A 17,362-nucleotide genomic window follows, 5' to 3' on the forward strand; every position below is an offset into this window, starting at 1 on the left:
CACACAAGAGGCTGCATTTACATTCATCATACCTCTGTATAAAGCTATTGTAAGAAATCCTCTGAGCTTTAAATGTCACTGCACTGATTGCCCTCAGCACTGATCTCCTGAGGGGTCTTTAACAGATTTAACAGACGGGTGTGAATCACTCTATGCCGAATGATCGTGGGAATATTTATTACAGCATGCCGTGACAGAAGGCGATAGGTTCACATCCTCTCGCGGACTATCTATCAATCCTGATCACGTATGACTCAGTAGTGATTTAAGTCTCGTGCTATATTAGGAAGCCAAACGTATATACTAGCGAATGTGACTGTATGTTTCCTGATCTACATCAAACACTAGTATATACAAAGTAAAAATCGTTTCAAAGTAAATAAGCGATACTTCGTTTACTGTTTACGCTGCGAGCGGCCATGTTGATTTGATGTCACTTGCTGAACTCGGGGTTGAGGAGAGCTTCCCGACTTCCTGAGTAGGAATTCTTGGTGTTTTCTTTGGTTTTCTTTGGAGTTTGGTATTGGTATTCCAACGCATGAGTTTTAGTCAAACGTAGCATAAAGCGTGCAAGGAAGTAGCAGAGATTGATAACGCCTCTGCTGGGTGTATGGTAGCTATTATTATTTTATAAAAATAAAATGAAAAAATCGCCAGTACAAAGCCTAGCATAATAAAGAATACAACATCAATCAACCAATTTTCACACTAATTAGCACATTAAATAATTTGCGTTTAACTAGATATCCTTAGAAGGTATAGCTACTATATAGCTACTAGAGTTTCTCATCAGAACTAAAGCTATTGCTACATGCCGTGCCCACAAGAGAGTGACTTGTCACTTCATTTTTGACAAATTTTAATAAGACTTTTCCTTCTTTCTTTCTTCAGGTCAAGGTTGTTAAAACAGAAATTCACTAGAAATGTCAACGAACCGGATAGTGTTAGCATGCTAGCTAAAACCGACACCAGAGGACAAAAATAGGCATATTATACAAGCAGAAGTCTCAGATCACTCACTCTCAACCCAGCATGCCCATTTAGTTCTCCAACTCAACATCCGGGTAGCGAGACAAATTCCACAATCTCGGCTGAAATCCGGCAGCTTCCGACCAAATTACAACAAATAAACGCCTTACCTTTTCCTTCATTCGCTCCTGATTGGCTATGGCTAGTGCCAGTCTGTCACAATGGAGTTGAGGATGGATGCAAGTGCAGATAAAATAAAGAGAGGCATTAATAAAAGAGAGGTTTAAAAGAAAAAAGAGAGAGATTAATAAAGAGAGGCAGGCGGACAAATCCAAATCATGAGACAATAGCGTGGTCAAAAACAGGCAATGGGTCAGGAGATCTGCAAACAGGCATAAACTAGGCAAGGTAAGACGAGAACGAGAAACAAGATCAAAGAACAAGAAAAAACCGAGAAACAGGGTACAAACGCTCGGTACGGTGATAACACTCAATACTTCGCAAAGTCATTGTGTTCAAACAGTCTCGTTATACTGTGGTTGTGAGTGCTGTGAATATGATGCAGGTGTGCGTGATTAGAATGAAGGTGAGTGTTTCTGGGAATTGCAGTCCATGGCGGCCATGTTTGCAGGCCGCAGTGCAAGATGGGAAACGTAGTCACTGGTTTGCTCTGATATGACACAATCACTGTGTAGGCAGATGATAATCTGATGAGCTAACACATGACCTTTGCGTACAGAATGATTACAGGGACTCAGAGCAGGTCAGGTGCATTAAATCACTGAGCTTTAATAAATAAGCATCAACTGAGAAAATATTTGACTAATTTTTGGCAGCTTATGTACTGCATCAGAAGTCTTCTTGGTAGTGGACTCCGAGCGAGTATACAGCTCACCTCACACCGGATGAAAAGTGAGGCACCAAGGGTCCAGCTGGATGAATATTTCATGAGAGAATTTTTCCACTGCACTCATTCACTGCGTCTCGTCTCCTTTTCTGGTCTTCTTCTTTCACACCGCAACGTTCATTCCCTGATTCCCATTCAGCCCTTTGATTTTAAACATGACAGAGAATTACGAAAAACCTAGGTACCTCTGTACCATGACTCTGAATACGAGCAAGTGTCCTTTCGTGTAAATATCGACGTAACTTTCGAACGTAAGTTGGCGAATCTAATCATTCCCGGAAATTTTGAAGGGACCACTGACGAGTTGTTTTGCCTTTAAACACTCATAGCCCAATGATCTTCTTGGCTTTTAGAAGTGGTCACCTGACGGACCAACTCATTTCCTAGGAAACGTTTGCAGCCCTTGAGCTTAATCAAAAAGCTTTCAGGATAATTTAGACGTTTCCACTGAATCAACAAACAGAGGTCTTTAAATTAGGAATACAAATAGCACTGTTATTACCTTATTAACCTTATAAGGAAATATAAAATACTTAATGGTAATACTGTATGTAAACTGTTGATGTGGTGTTATACGGGATTTAATGTTGATCTACTTAAAAAAAAAATAATGAATACGACCGTCAGTGCTGTTACCTTCCGTGAGCCGGCAGTTCATTTCGTGTGGTTATAACACTATTAATTTTTCATATGGTTTCCCCGGTAATTTAAAGTCACTTTGTTGACTACAGTTAAAAGATTACATTATTAAATTTCCACCACAGCAGAAGGGAGTTCAATCATGAACTCGGTGCTCCATGGTTACCGCTGAGGTACTGAGAGCCTGGATCGATACAGACTCAATTAGCACAAGGAACAAAATTCAGGATTTGTAAATCAATGCTCTCATGTTGACCACTCTTAGCTCTGACTTATAGCTAAGCACTGTAACACAAGCAAGCCTGCAGGTTAATCACAGCCGTGATGATATGGAGTATAACCGCACAATTAGCGTTTTTAAAAAATTTTTTATTATAAACAAGAAATAAATGTCGAGTAAGTTACTTTTTGGACACAATATGGCCAAATGTTTTGTTTATTTTTGGTAGCAAAAAAATAGATCCCAAAGAAGCCACGTTCTAGCTGTCTACCTAACTCACAATGATTTGTACATTCCCGTCAAACTCGTTTCCGGTGAAATCGCCATCCCGTCTTCCTTTTCATCTTCATCTGATGAGCTTTCATAGTTTAAGTCAAAAGATTATATTCCTGAAAAGTATTATTCACCAGGTCCACTGACGACGTCGCTAACTCTACTAGAGGTCGCTCGATAGTGGATTTTACCGATACCGATAACTATATTGGGCGGTACCTGCTGATAACCGATTAATCAACCGATAGTTTTTAAAACTGATACTGAATGAAAACATAACACTCAGCAAGTAAAATATTGCTGAACTATTACAAAGATAAACAGTACTGACTGTACTAAATATATCAATATTAATATATACTAAGTATTAATACATATTAAAGTAAATAAAAGACCAAACTGAACCGAAAAGTAACACTCGAAATGAAGGATAAAAATAGAGACATCCAAAATGGATCAAAAAACACTTCAAATAACACAACAAAATTTGTCAGTGATAGTTTTTATTTCGCCTCTAGAGGCCGCTCTCATACTGTTTAATGACAGTTTCTCAGCCGCTCCCACGACAGACGCAGCCGGGAAAAACTATCGGTGTGGATTGTTGCCGATAAACGATCACTCAGTCGGCCACTAAACTCTACTGTCGTTACGTTTTGGACTGGTAAGTGGAATTTTACGTCGCGAAACTTCACAGATGAGTGATGTGATACACACAGTGAAACATTCCAGTGTGGTTATAGGAAATATAAGCACTCTTGGAATGCTGCTCGACCAATCAGATTAGTGATACTGTTGCATTATACACTTTTTTAATATAAACATTATTAACAAAATGTATACCTGAGTCAAAGAAAAGTGTGTAAGACTTAAAAATGATCGAGAGTTATGCAAAAGTTATCCAAAAATGTACCATATGGTGAAAGATGGGGTATATGATTGTGACAAACATATACCGTTCACACACAGAGATTCACGTCCCGTATGGTTTTTCCATCATTTTAATCTAGATAAGCTTAGCTACCAATGCAGACCACTATATACAATATTTTCTTCATTTTCCATTTCATATGAACTGTGGTGACCTCTTATCGATCGTCCATCCCTGAACAGCAGCATTTCCCTGAGCTCCACATTCAGCAAAGAACAAGAAGAAACCATATTAATAATTTCATACCACGCCAAACACAATCAGCGAGACGCACAGAGAGGCTGATGAAGTCGGACGGCTCAACGACATCCGTGTCCACGTCCAGATTTCAAAACGGAATCGGAATGAGTCTCATATGTGAGAGCGTCTGCCAGAGAGCGAGTGTAGTGCCCTTGAGTAAGGAGACTCTGAAAGCTGAAGTGCTTAGCTGTGTGTTTGGGCTGGATTCTGCCACACTTAACAGACACTTTAAAGAAAAGCATCTGCATAATGAACGCATGAAAACAGCTGTGCTTTTTACCAGATTACACTATTTGCCTAGTTGATATATTTTTGTTTAAATTTTGGGCCACACTAACATCCCAAGATGGGGACAATAAATATAGGAAGGAAGGAAGGAAGGAAGGAAGGAAGGAAGTGAGGAAAGAAGGAAGGAAGGAAGTGAGGAAGGAAGGAAGTGAGGAAAGAAGGAAGGAAGGAAGTGAGGAAAGAAGGAAGGAAGGAAGGAAGTGAGGAAAGAAGGAAGGAAGGAAGGAAGGAAGGAAGTGAGGAAAGAAGGAAGGAAGGAAGGAAGGAAGGAAGTGAGGAAAGAAGGAAGGAAGGAAGGAAGTGAGGAAAGAAGGAAGGAAGGAAGGAAGGAAGTGAGGAAAGAAGGAAGGAAGGAAGGAAGTGAGGAAAGAAGGAAGGAAGGAAGGAAGGAAGGAAGTGAGGAAAGAAGGAAGGAAGGAAGGAAGTGAGGAAGGAAGGAAGGAAGGAAGTGAGGAAAGAAGGAAGGAAGTGAGGAAAGAAGGAAGGAAGGAAGGAAGGAAGGAAGTGAGGAAGGAAGGAAGGGAGGAAGGAAGTGAGGAAAGAAGGAAGGAAGGAAGGAAGGAAGGAAGTGAGGAAAGAAGGAAGGAAGGAAGGAAGGAAGGAAGTGAGGAAGGAAGGAAGGAAGGAAGGAAGGAAGGAAGTGAGGAAAGAAGGAAGGAAGGAAGGAAGGAAGTGAGGAAGGAAGGAAGGAAGGAAGGAAGGAAGGAAGTGAGGAAAGAAGGAAGGAAGGAAGGAAGGAAGGAAGTGAGGAAAGAAGGAAGGAAGGAAGGAAGGAAGGAAGTGAGGAAGGAAGGAAGGAAGGAAGGAAGGAAGGAAGTGAGGAAAGAAGGAAGGAAGGAAGGAAGGAAGGAAGTGAGGAAAGAAGGAAGGAAGGAAGGAAGGAAGGAAGTGAGGAAAGAAGGAAGGAAGGAAGGAAGTGAGGAAGGAAGGAAGGAAGGAAGTGAGGAAAGAAGGAAGGAAGGAAGTGAGGAAAGAAGGAAGGAAGGAAGGAAGGAAGGAAGTGAGGAAGGAAGGAAGGGAGGAAGGAAGTGAGGAAAGAAGGAAGGAAGGAAGGAAGGAAGGAAGTGAGGAAAGAAGGAAGGAAGGAAGGAAGGAAGGAAGTGAGGAAAGAAGGAAGGAAGGAAGGAAGTGAGGAAAGAAGGAAGGAAGGAAGGAAGGAAGGAAGTGAGGAAGGAAGGAAGGAAGGAAGGAAGGAAGGAAGTGAGGAAAGAAGGAAGGAAGGAAGGAAGGAAGGAAGTGAGGAAAGAAGGAAGGAAGGAAGGAAGGAGGTGAGGAAAGAAGGAATGAAGTAGTAAGGAAGGAAAGAAAGACTGAAGAAAAGGAGGACATATTAAGTAAGTAAATAATTGTTAGGAAGGAAGGAAGGAAGGAAGGAGAATGAAAGAATTTAGCAAGTACTATAGGAAGGAAGGAAGGAAGGAAGGAAAGAAAGATTGAAGAAAGGAAGGACATAGAAAGTAAGTAGTTAGGAAGGCTAGAAATGAAGGACGGAAGGAAAGAAAGATTGAAGAAATGATGGACAGAGTAAGTTGGAAGGAAGGAATGAAGGAAAGAAGGAAGGAAAGAAAGATTGAAGAAAGGAAGGACATAAGTAAGTAAGTTGTTAGGAAGGAAGGAAGGAAGGAAGGAAGGAAGGAAATAAGTAGCTAGGAAGGTTAGAAAGATTGAAGAAAGGAAGGACATAAGTAAGTAAGTAAATTGTTAGGAAGGAAGGAAGGAAGGAAGGAAGGAAGGAAGGAAATAAGTAGCTAGGAAGGATAGAAAGATTGAAGAAAGGAAGGACATAAGTAAGTAAGTAAATTGTTAGGAAGGAAGGAAGGAAGGAAGGAAGGAAATAAGTAGCTAGGAAGGATAGAAAGATTGAAGAAAGGAAGGACATAAGAAAGTAAGTAAATTGTTAGGAAGGAAGGAAGGAAGGAAGGAAGGAAATAAGTAGCTAGGAAGGATAGAAAGACTGAAGGAAGATATGAAATTGTAAGTAAGTAAGTTGGAAGGAAGGAAGGAAGGAAGTTGCAAGTAAGTGCAGAATGAAAGAAGGAAGCAAGTACTGCAGGAAGGAAGGAAGGAAGGAAGGAAAGAAGGAAGGAAAGAAAGAGTGAAGAAATAAAGGACATAGTAAGTTAGTAAGTAAATAAGTTGTTATGAAGGAAGGAAGGAAAGAAAGGAGGAGGGAAGTTGAAATAAAGTAAGTAAGCAAGTAATGACAGAATGAAAGAAGGAAGCAAGTACTGCAGGAAGGAAGGAAGGAAGGAAGGAAAGAAGGAAGGAAAGAAAGAGTGAAGAAATAAAGGACATAGTAAGTTAGTAAGTAAATAAGTTGTTATGAAGGAAGGAAGGAAAGAAAGGAGGAGGGAAGTTGAAATAAAGTAAGTAAGCAAGTAATGACAGAATGAAAGAAGGAAGCGAGGAAGGAAGGAATGAAGGAAGGAAGTACAGTAGAAAATAAGTATGCACGTCGGTAAGTAAGAACAGAAAAATAAAGAAGGAAGGAAAGAAGGATGAAATGAAGGAGTAAAGTAGTAAGTAAGTAGGCAAGTATGTAAGTAAGTAAGGATAGAAGGAATGACGTAAGGAAGGAAGGGCGCGATTATTAAGGAAAGAAAGGAGGAAGGACGGAAGCAAGTAGACTACGTAGTAATAAGGAAGCAAGGAAAGAAGGAAGGAAGAAAGTCGTAAGTAAGTGTTTAAGTTGACATTTAAACAAACATCGATTAATACTCTTAATTATTTATTTCTGAAGTATGGTGTGTATAATGTTGTAGTAAATAATACTTAAGGAAAACCTCATATAACAATTATTTATAATGCTACCAGGTCTGCTGTTTGCTCGACAAGTACTTCTTCCCTCACCAGCATCTATTTTCTCTCTGTCATAAAAACAATGAATCAACACTTCCTGGCCAATCAGATTCAAGAATTCAGCACTGTACATAACTGTATATAAATATAATGTGACAATATTGTATAGAGCTGAGAGAATCCTGTTATACATGGTCTCGCTTAATAACGTCACGTTATCGACTCTGTGACAGCCGTGTTTACGTCTAGATTTCACGCTGGAGAGGACGGAGGGAAATGGAACATGGGGAAACACCTATGAGTATGCAGGACGTGTCCTTCTCTTCCTGTCTTTTCTGGGTCAGCACGTAGCTTTCAGAGGACAGACGTACAGTAAGAGCCTCATCAGGATGCCTCGTCACATTCTGCCCTCGTTTTCTTCCGTGCGTACATGCATGAGTGGAAACAAACAAGGACACCCACTCCCTCGCTTGCTCGCTCTCCCCTCCCCACACACACACACACAATGAAGAAGAATTGTTAATATAAAGGACAACAAGGTGAGTAACAGGAAAGATTATTAGTTTGTTCCAGCTGAAAACGTATCTTCTACTCTTCTATATTATATATCTTCATCAAGCATTATAAACTACACGCTGAGATTTTTAAAGCTGAGTGTAATGATGTACAGGGTCAGAATGACCCTGGAAAGTCAGAATGATGCTTGCCATACTGATGAGATTACAAATGAAAAAGGACTGAGGAGGAAGGGGGAAGAAAAGCCGGTCAGCTCAGCGTGACCTGTGTTAACCCTCAACCATGTGGTTATCTCGAAGTTCTGTATTAGTGAAGGTGTAAGAAAAGCTCTTGAATTTAAAAAAAAAAGTCTTAACCCTTGAATGCTTGGATCTGTGTTTGGATCGAATCCAACCCTTATAAAAATTCACATGATTTCCAATGGTCACCTCTGGATTGTTCATCAGGGAACGAAATCTACACCTGGATTTCTACAAACTCTAATAATAGTAGTAGAGGTTGTGGTAGTTCGAGTAGTAATAGTAGTAGTAATAATGGCAGTAGTAGTAGTAGTAGTAGTAGTAGTAAAAGTAATAGTAGTAGTAGTAGTAGTGGTTGTAGAAGTAATAGTAGTAGTAGTAGTAGTGGTTGTAGAAGTAGCAGCAGCAGTAGTAGTAGTAAAAGTTGTATTAGTAATAACAGCAGCAGTAGTAGTAGTAGTAGTAGTAGAAGAAGAAGTAATAGTAGTAATAGTAGTAGCAGCAGTAGTAGCAGTTGTAGTAGTATTAATGGTAGTTGTAAGAGTATTAGTAATAGTAGCAGCAGCAGTAGTAGTTGTAGTAGTATTAGTAATAGTAGCAGTAGTTGTAGTAGTAGTAACAGCAGCAGTAGAAGTAGTAGTAGAAGAAGTAATAGTAGTAGTAGTAGTAGAACTTGTAGTAGTAGTAGTGGTTATAGTAATAAAGGTAGTAGTAGTAGTATTAGTAATAGTAGGAGGAGGAGTAGCAGTAGTAGTAGTTGTAGTAGTAGTAACAGCAGCGGTAGAAGTAGTAGTAGAAGAAGTAATAGTAGTAGTAGTAGTAGTAGAAGTTGTACTAGTAGTTGTGGTTATAGTAATAATGGTAGTAGTAGTAGTATTAGTATTAGTAATAGTAGGAGGAGGAGTAGCAGTAGTAGTAGTTGTAGTAGTAGTAACAGCAGCGGTAGAAGTAGTAGTAGAAGAAGTAATAGTAGTAGTAGTAGTAGAAGTTGTAGTAGTAGTTGTGGTTATAGTAATAATGGTAGTAGTAGTAGTAGTAGTAATAGTAGCAGTAGTTGTAGTAGTAGTAGTAGCAGTAGCAGCAGTAGTAGCAGTTGTAGTAGTATTAATGGTAGTTGTAGTAGTATTAGTAATAGTAGCAGTAGTTGTAGTAGCAGTAGTTGTATTAGTGGTTGTAGTAATAATAGTAGCAGTAGTTGTAGTAGCAGTGGTTGTAGTAGTTAGTAATAGTAGTAGTAATAGTAGCAGCAGTAGTAGTAGTTGTAGTAGTATTAATGGTAGTTGTAATAGTAGTAGTAATAGTAGCAGCAGTAGCAGTAGTTGTAGTAGTATTAATGGTAGTTGTAATAGTAGTAGTAATAGTAGCAGCAGTAGTAGTAGTTGTAGTAGTATTAATGGTAGTTGTAATAGTAGTAGTAATAGTAGCAGCAGTAGTAGTAGTTGTAGTATTATTAATGGTAGTTGTAATAGTAATAGTAATAGCAGCAGCAGTAGCAGTAGTTGTAGTAGTATTAATGGTAGTTGTAATAGTAGTAGTAATAGTAGCAGCAGTAGTAGTAGTTGTAGTAGTATTAATGGTAGTTGTAATAGTAGTAGTAATAGTAGCAGCAGTAGTAGTAGTTGTAGTATTATTAATGGTAGTTGTAATAGTAGTAGTAATAGTAGCAGCAGTAGTAGTAGTTGTAGTAGTATTAATGGTAGTTGTAATAGTAATAGTAATAGCAGCAGCAGTAGCAGTAGTTGTAGTAGTATTAATGGTAGTTGTAATAGTAGTAGTAATAGTAGCAGCAGTAGCAGTAGTTGTAGTAGTATTAATGGTAGTTGTAATAGTAGTAGTAATAGTAGCAGCAGTAGTAGTAGTTGTAGTAGTATTAATGGTAGTTGTAATAGTAGTAGTAATAGTAGCAGCAGTAGTAGTAGTTGTAGTATTATTAATGGTAGTTGTAATAGTAGTAGTAATAGTAGCAGCAGTAGCAGTAGTTGTAGTAGTATTAATGGTAGTTGTAATAGTAGTAGTAATAGTAGCAGCAGTAGCAGTAGTTGTAGTAGTATTAATGGTAGTTGTAATAGTAGTAGTAATAGTAGCAGCAGTAGTAGTAGTTGTAGTAGTATTAATGGTAGTTGTAATAGTAGTAGTAATAGTAGCAGCAGTAGTAGAAGTTGTAGTAGTATTAATGGTAGTTGTAATAGTAGTAGTAATAGTAGCAGCAGTAGTAGTAGTTGTAGTAGTATTAATGGTAGTTGTAATAGTAGTAGTAATAGTAGCAGCAGTAGTAGTAGTTGTAGTAGTATTAATGGTAGTTGTAGTAGTATTAGTAATAGTAGCAGTAGTTGTAGTAGTAGTAGTTGTATTAGTGGTTGTAGTAATAATAGTAGCAGTAGTTGTAGTAGTAGTAGTAGTATTAGTAGTAGTAGTAGTAGTAACAGTAGTAGTAACAGTAGTCAAATGCAAAATCGGTACAAGAAATCTGTAAGAGACTTCCAGAAGGATAAAACTGTAACTGAAACTCTGATTTAAGAGGATGAAACTCACCCAAAAATACAACATGATCGTTAAACAAAAGCGTGTAGACACGAATACGTCTTTTGTAAGGTAAATGGGAATTTAAAAAAAACAAAATACTTCGCAATGGGAAATGACCTAATGGTTTCTGGGATAGGGTTAATGGAAACCATTAGGCCATTAAAGCCAATTCCCATTAGGAAGTGTTTTTTTTTGTTGTTGTTGTTTTGTTCTTTCTTCTCAGCAGGGGTGTGTGATGATTTAGAGACTGCACAGTAATAAACCGGAGACTACCGGCTGCATTCTGGCAGCATTAGTGTCTTCAAAATGTCATGTTTGGATAAACTATCACTTTAAATGCTTTTTACTGCAACTCACCATCGGATCCAAGAGTTTAAATTCCAGCTAGTGTGTGCTCAAACACTCATTCGTTCTGAAAAAAAAAACAAAACAAGCTATTGTCTGGAACCGGGTCAGACTAACCGTACAAACATCACTATTCAAAAAGTCAGGGACGAGTGTGTAGGTGGAAAAGCACTTGAATACGACACACACACACACACACACAGACACACACACACACACACACACACACACACACACCAACCATCTGACCACAAATAACAATGGTTTAATTTACAAAACAGTCAAATCAATAGGAACAGAGCTCGAGTCTCGGATTTTCTGCTGAAGAATCAAATATAACATCAATATAAGGCTGAATTATTTTTTAATTAATTATTTATTTATTTTGATAGATATTAGATTTTGGCCTCCCACTGAATAGCACCAGCAGCCATCCTCACTGTAATCTCTTTTTAATAATACGCCGCGTCAGCACAAGTCACAGCGTCCTCTAGTCCCGGCCACTCTGCTGAGCTCAGATCTGAAAACTGAAAGTTCAGCAGGATGTTCGTTACATCGTGGGCAAGCCAAGGTGACTGCAAAACCTGGACAAACAATATCTCTGATGAAGATATGTATGCATTTCAACTATTTCACCTGAATATATCTTCAAACCTTGTAGCTCCTAAATGTACTATTTCAACACTTCCAACACGGAGTCTCAGCAAATATTCATTACATTTCACAACAAAATCCTTTTCGGTTTTTGTTTTTGCAAGGTTGCAAGGTGTTTAACTAGCATCCATGCTAATTATATTAGGACATAGTAATGATATACAGTAAAAAAAAAAATAAAATAAAAAAGTATTGGTTTGGAGTGTCACACTCCACAGCAGTGGGTAACGGCTCATATGAAAGTAGACACTCAGAATGTGTTTTTTTTTAATTATTATTTTTTAAAAGTTATAATTTTATTCTGGCAGTTGTAGACAATAATAAATGTTATTGAGGAGAGGTGTGAATGGTTTGCCCAGCAGTGATCTCACACCCCTCCCTTTTCCCATCGCCCCACTCACCAGCAGAGTCACGATACTCTACACACAGAAACCCAGCAGTGTCCTGACTAATCTTATACCAGGCTTATGGAGATAAAGTAATTCATTTGTTTATATGCTTGAAAATGTCTGATTTCCATTGCGCCGACAGAACGGAACACCAGTGTAAAGGTTTAAAGTTTTCTTCTTCTCGTGATCTTCAGGAAATTTGGATGACAAAACTCCTTGTTAAACATGACATGACTTGTGGAATGCTCCAAATATTTCACAGGGGTGAACATGTCATTTTCATGTTGTGGAACATGTTGTGGAACCAAAAATGTATATATTTTCATAAGCTGTCACGGAGAAGTTGTAGAATTTGACGTGTTGGGCATGAGACGGTAAACGGAAGCCATTATTAATAATTCATTATTCCTGTTAATTAATTAACAGGAACGTCCCACTTGTAGGTCGGTCTTAAATGAACCTCTTCCAGGATGATCCTGTGATGTAGTATGTCAAAAATCATCAATGCTAAACATCTCAAGAGCTAAGACTCAACATCCTGTAGAGTGAAGGGAAGAACCCGGGTTCTGAGAGAGTCATATAAAACACAGGCTCATGTAGAAACATGGCACAATATACAATAAAAATATTCCCCGGACTCAATCATCTTTCATACATTGATCTATTTTGAGAAGAATGTAGTCCATTAATAGTGTGTGTGTGCGTGTGTGTGTGTGTGTGTGTGTGTGTGTGTGTGTGTGTAGGATATACAATTCACTTTGGCCTTCAAACATCTGAAGGTTCTTTCATGTCACAAATCCCGTAGGCCACTTTTGAGTATAACATCTCTGTGTGTGTGTGTGTGAAAATAAAGCACACTACAGTGCACGCAGAACATACTGCTATGTAGTAAGTCGCCTTCTGTTACTGGGCAACCAGTGCCAGCGTGTAGCAGCGTGCAATATTACACATACTCTGTTTATCTGAGCGTGTCTAAAATTTTATTTCATTTATTTATTTATTTTATTCCCTGTTCTAAACAAAACCCTGGCAATCGAAAATCACCATAATCACCTAGATGAAGAGAACCGGTTTCGTTCCAGCGCAGCTGTTCGTGGCCAATTTGTTGAAAAACCGCACCAATGGATTTAATGTGAAATACTTTTATTAGACAAAGTTGGAATGTCCATGAATATGAAGAAAAGAAGAAAAAAAAATGAACAGAATATGGCTTCATTTATCATACTCAGGCACTGAGTCATTCGAATCCCACATAACGACTAATAATTAATGTGTGGCATTGGGATAAATTTGTATGCACAGCTAATAGATTTGTGCTTACAAAAAAAAAAAACAGCATGCATTAATGACCATGTAAAAAGCAAACCATAATTAATCGATTGTGTGTGTGTGTGTGTGCTATTTGTTCTCAATTGCTGCCCTTTGACAGCTTGACTATCAAAGAGACTCCTGGAAGATTAAAACTGTTTACCGGTAATTAAAAGTTGTATAAAAGGCTTTATAAAAGGTTGCATGAATCTAATATAAAGCTTTACAGTGGCAATATTCCATCCATCCATCCATCCATCCATCCATCTTCTACCGCTTACTCCTTCTTCAGGGTCGCGGGGGAACCTGAAGCCTATCCCAGGCAGCATCAGGCACAAGGCGGGGTACACCCTGGACAGGGTGCCAATCCATCGCAGGGCACAATCACACACACACTCACACATACATTCATACACTACGGACACTTTAGACACGCCAATCAGCCTACCATGCATGTCTTTGGACTGGGGGAGGAAACCAGAGTACCCGGAGGAAACCCCCGCAGCACGGGGAGAACATGCAAACTCCGCACACACACAGCCACGGTGGGAATCGAACCCCCGACCCTGGAGGTGTGAGGCGAACGTGCTAACCACTAAGAGTCGCGATATTAAGTCACCATTTTCAGAAACGATCACCGAGACTCAGAAAGCTGTCAGAAGGTGACTTTCACAAATTTAATACCTGCCCTTCAGTAGTACTTATCTGTGCACACAGTCATTGTTTCTTAGCTTTCAGGTTGCAATAAATAACACTCTGGGTAGCAAATTAGCAAATTCCACCTTCATTAATCCCTAAAATGGTGTCATTTCTTTCACGTTTGGTTCTGTAATTTTAATCCTTTTATTTTTATTTTATATTCTTGTTAAAATCTATTATATGCTTTGGATCCTTGATTTAATGATTAGTTGTTGCTTTTTTAGGTTGTATTTTTGTTTTATGTGATTCTGCGTACTTTTCATACCTTCACACAGGATTATATTATTTATTATCACTCCTTGTCTATTTTGCTGTCTTTATTAGTTTTATTGTTTTTTTCTTTCATGCCGTTCTTAATATGTAGGGCCCTGCTGAAAATGAATGTACAAGTCTCACTTAAAGAATGAAGTCTTTATTATGACCATTCTTATGTGAGAAAGGAGCAAACTCAAACATATCCATATTAAAGATATATTTTATATCTTATTTACTATGGGCTCATACAATGACAATTTCATTTAAAAGCAATATTTACATGCAGCTGGTGAAAAATAACAGTAAAATAAACTCATTTATATATTTCGATCATTTTTTGCTCTATATTCAAATCTCTCTCTCTCTCTCTCTGACCCATTCTGTCCAACACTTTCCTTATATGGTCATTGTTTCCCCACCTCGCTCATGAGAGAAGTCAGATGAGACTGACCAGACTGGTTCGAGCTGACAGGAAGGCTATAGTAACTCAAATAACCACAATTTACAATCATGGTGAGCAGAAAAGCATCTCAGAATGTTTGAACATGTCAAACCTCGAGGCTGTTAGGCTGCAGAAGCACACCAGGATTTACTCCTGCAAGCCAAAAACAGGAATGTGAGGTAGAAGCTTATCTGAAACAGTTGAAGATTGGACTAACATCACCTGGTCTGATCTTGATCTTGATATCATCTTGATTTCTGCTCAAGATGAGACATGCTCATGGTGTACTCAGAGTTAGGCATAAACACCATGAATTCATGGCCCCAATCTGCCTTGTGTCAACAGTTCAGACTGGTGGTGGTGTTGCACATGGTGTGGGGAATGTTTTCTTCACACACATTGGGCTCAGCCTATCTGAGCATTGTTGTGGACCAAGTACATCCTGTTATGGCCACAATTTACCCATCTTATGCTTAGTTCCAGCATGATAAATGTCACAAAGCACAAGAAGCCTCAAACTGATCCTTCAGTGGCCTCACCAGATCTGAATCCAATAGAGCACCATTGGGATGTGGTAGAACGGGAGATTCCAAACATGAACACGTGTCTGACAGACCTGCTGTGATCATGTCAACGTAGACCAGAATCTCAGAGGAAAGTTTTGAACAACTCTTGCAGAATTTATGCTGTTCTAAGAGGAAATTATGCCCACTTTCAAGCCAAGTCAAGCTGAGTCAAGTCAAGTCAAGCCAAGCCAAGCCAAGCCAAGTTAGGCCAAGTCAAGTCAAGTCAAGTAAGGCCAAGTCAAGCCAAGTCAAGTCAAGCCAAGTCAAGCCAAGTCAAGCCAAGTTAGGCCAAGTCAAACCAAGTCAAGTCAAGTTAGGCCAAGTCAAGTCAAGTCAAGCCAAGCCAAGTCAAGTCAAGTCAAGTCAAGTCAAGCCAAGGCAAGCCAAGCCAAGTTAGGCCAAGTCAAACCAAGTCAAGTCAAGCCAAGTCAAGTCAAGCCAAGACAAGCCAAGTCAAGTCAAGCCAAGTCAAGCCAAGCCAAACCAAGTGAAGTCAAGTCAAGCCAAGCCAAACCAAGTCAAGGCAAGCCAAGTCAAGTCAAATTAGGCCAAGCCAAGCCAAGTCAAGTCAAGTCAAGCCAAGCCAAGTCAAGTGAAGTCAAGCCAAGTCAAGTGAAGTCAAGCCAAGCCAAGCCAAACCAAGTCAAGGCAAGCCAAGTCAAGTCAAGTTAGGCCAAGCCAAGCCAAGTCAAGTGAAGTCAAGCCAAGCCAAGTCAAGTGAAGTCAAGCCAAGTCAAGTGAAGTCAAGCCAAGCCAAGCCAAGTGAAGTCAAGTGGGTTTTTAATTGTCATTCTTCTAAATAGCTCATATACGTTGGGATGAAATGTTGTTTCTACAGGATCATGGTGAGACACATAAGAGTACACAAATACTCAGTGGAGTGAAATGAGTACAGGACAAGAAAATACACAGAAGATGGGCTTTAAACTGTAAACTATTTAGTAGTGTAGCAGCAATAACTATAGCGGCAATATTGGCAGCATACCCCTCCAAGCGGTTTCCTCCTTATATAATAAATGTCTTAGGCATTAACTAATTATCAACCCAGGTCAGTATTTTGTGCATGTGAGTCAATACTTACATCCGTACACTTCTCTACATAAGACAGAATGTGGGCTGGACGTAGAATATTTCTTAAAGTTACGTTGTAATGAACAGTGAGTGGAAAAATGCAGGAAAGGGTTCAGGGACAAAATGTTGACAGCTGCAGCAGAAGACGTTCGTGTCCAGAGGGTGAGACGCCAATGATGATGACGCCAGTTCTGTCTGGGTCGAGACGTCTGTTAGCAGAGCATGATGGGAAACCGGAGCCTTGCAATCAGGTCGAATGTAAACAAGCCCTGAGGGACAGAGACTGAGAGACGGACAAAACGAGTGACAAGGTAATAGAAGAATCGAAAGGTACTGTATAAGCGGGAAATAAACGTAATATAAGAGGGGAAGGGAAACAAGGCGTGAATGAGGAAATGGGGATGGAATACAGGGAGACAGAAAGATGTGGAGAAAATGAGACAGAGACATAGGAATAGAGATAAAAAAAACAGAGATAAAAAAGATGAGGAGAAAGAAACAGAGAATCAGCGAGAGAAAGACAGACAGAGCAACGACACGGCAGAGAGACAGACCGAATAACAGAGTGATAGAGAGACAGACAGGCACTTAGGGTTAAATAAGGAAGTATGTTACATTAGATAGGCAGGAAGTGAATCTGTGCAGCTTTGGCATTGCTCTGTGTATGTGAGAGAGTGAGAGAAAGTGAGAGAGGGACTCTTGCACTCTTGATGGGTCAATCGATAAAGCTACCTAATATTTTAAAGAATGTATCGATGGCTGTCACCCTCAATCAAAACCAAAGAAACAGATTTCATTTTGCTCAAAATTGGTTTCCATTATCCAGGTTATAAAGGAGTGAGGAAATTTAATTCTTCTTAAATAAAGTAAGCGCTTTATCGTAGTCACAGATCCGGATCCGGGGAACACTGAGTGCCAGGCGGGAATACACCCTGGATGAGACACCACTCCACTGTGGACACAGTGCACACACACACACACATATTCACATGCTCTGAAAGGCACACGATCTGCTGAGATTTTCCAAGAATCTCTTCAGGCCGAACGGTCGATCAGGATGTTTGCCTCGACGGACTGTGTTATAGATCAGTG

Source organism: Ictalurus furcatus, chromosome 2 (genome assembly GCF_023375685.1).
Source record: "Ictalurus furcatus strain D&B chromosome 2, Billie_1.0, whole genome shotgun sequence".
NCBI classification, from domain to species: domain Eukaryota; kingdom Metazoa; phylum Chordata; class Actinopteri; order Siluriformes; family Ictaluridae; genus Ictalurus; species Ictalurus furcatus.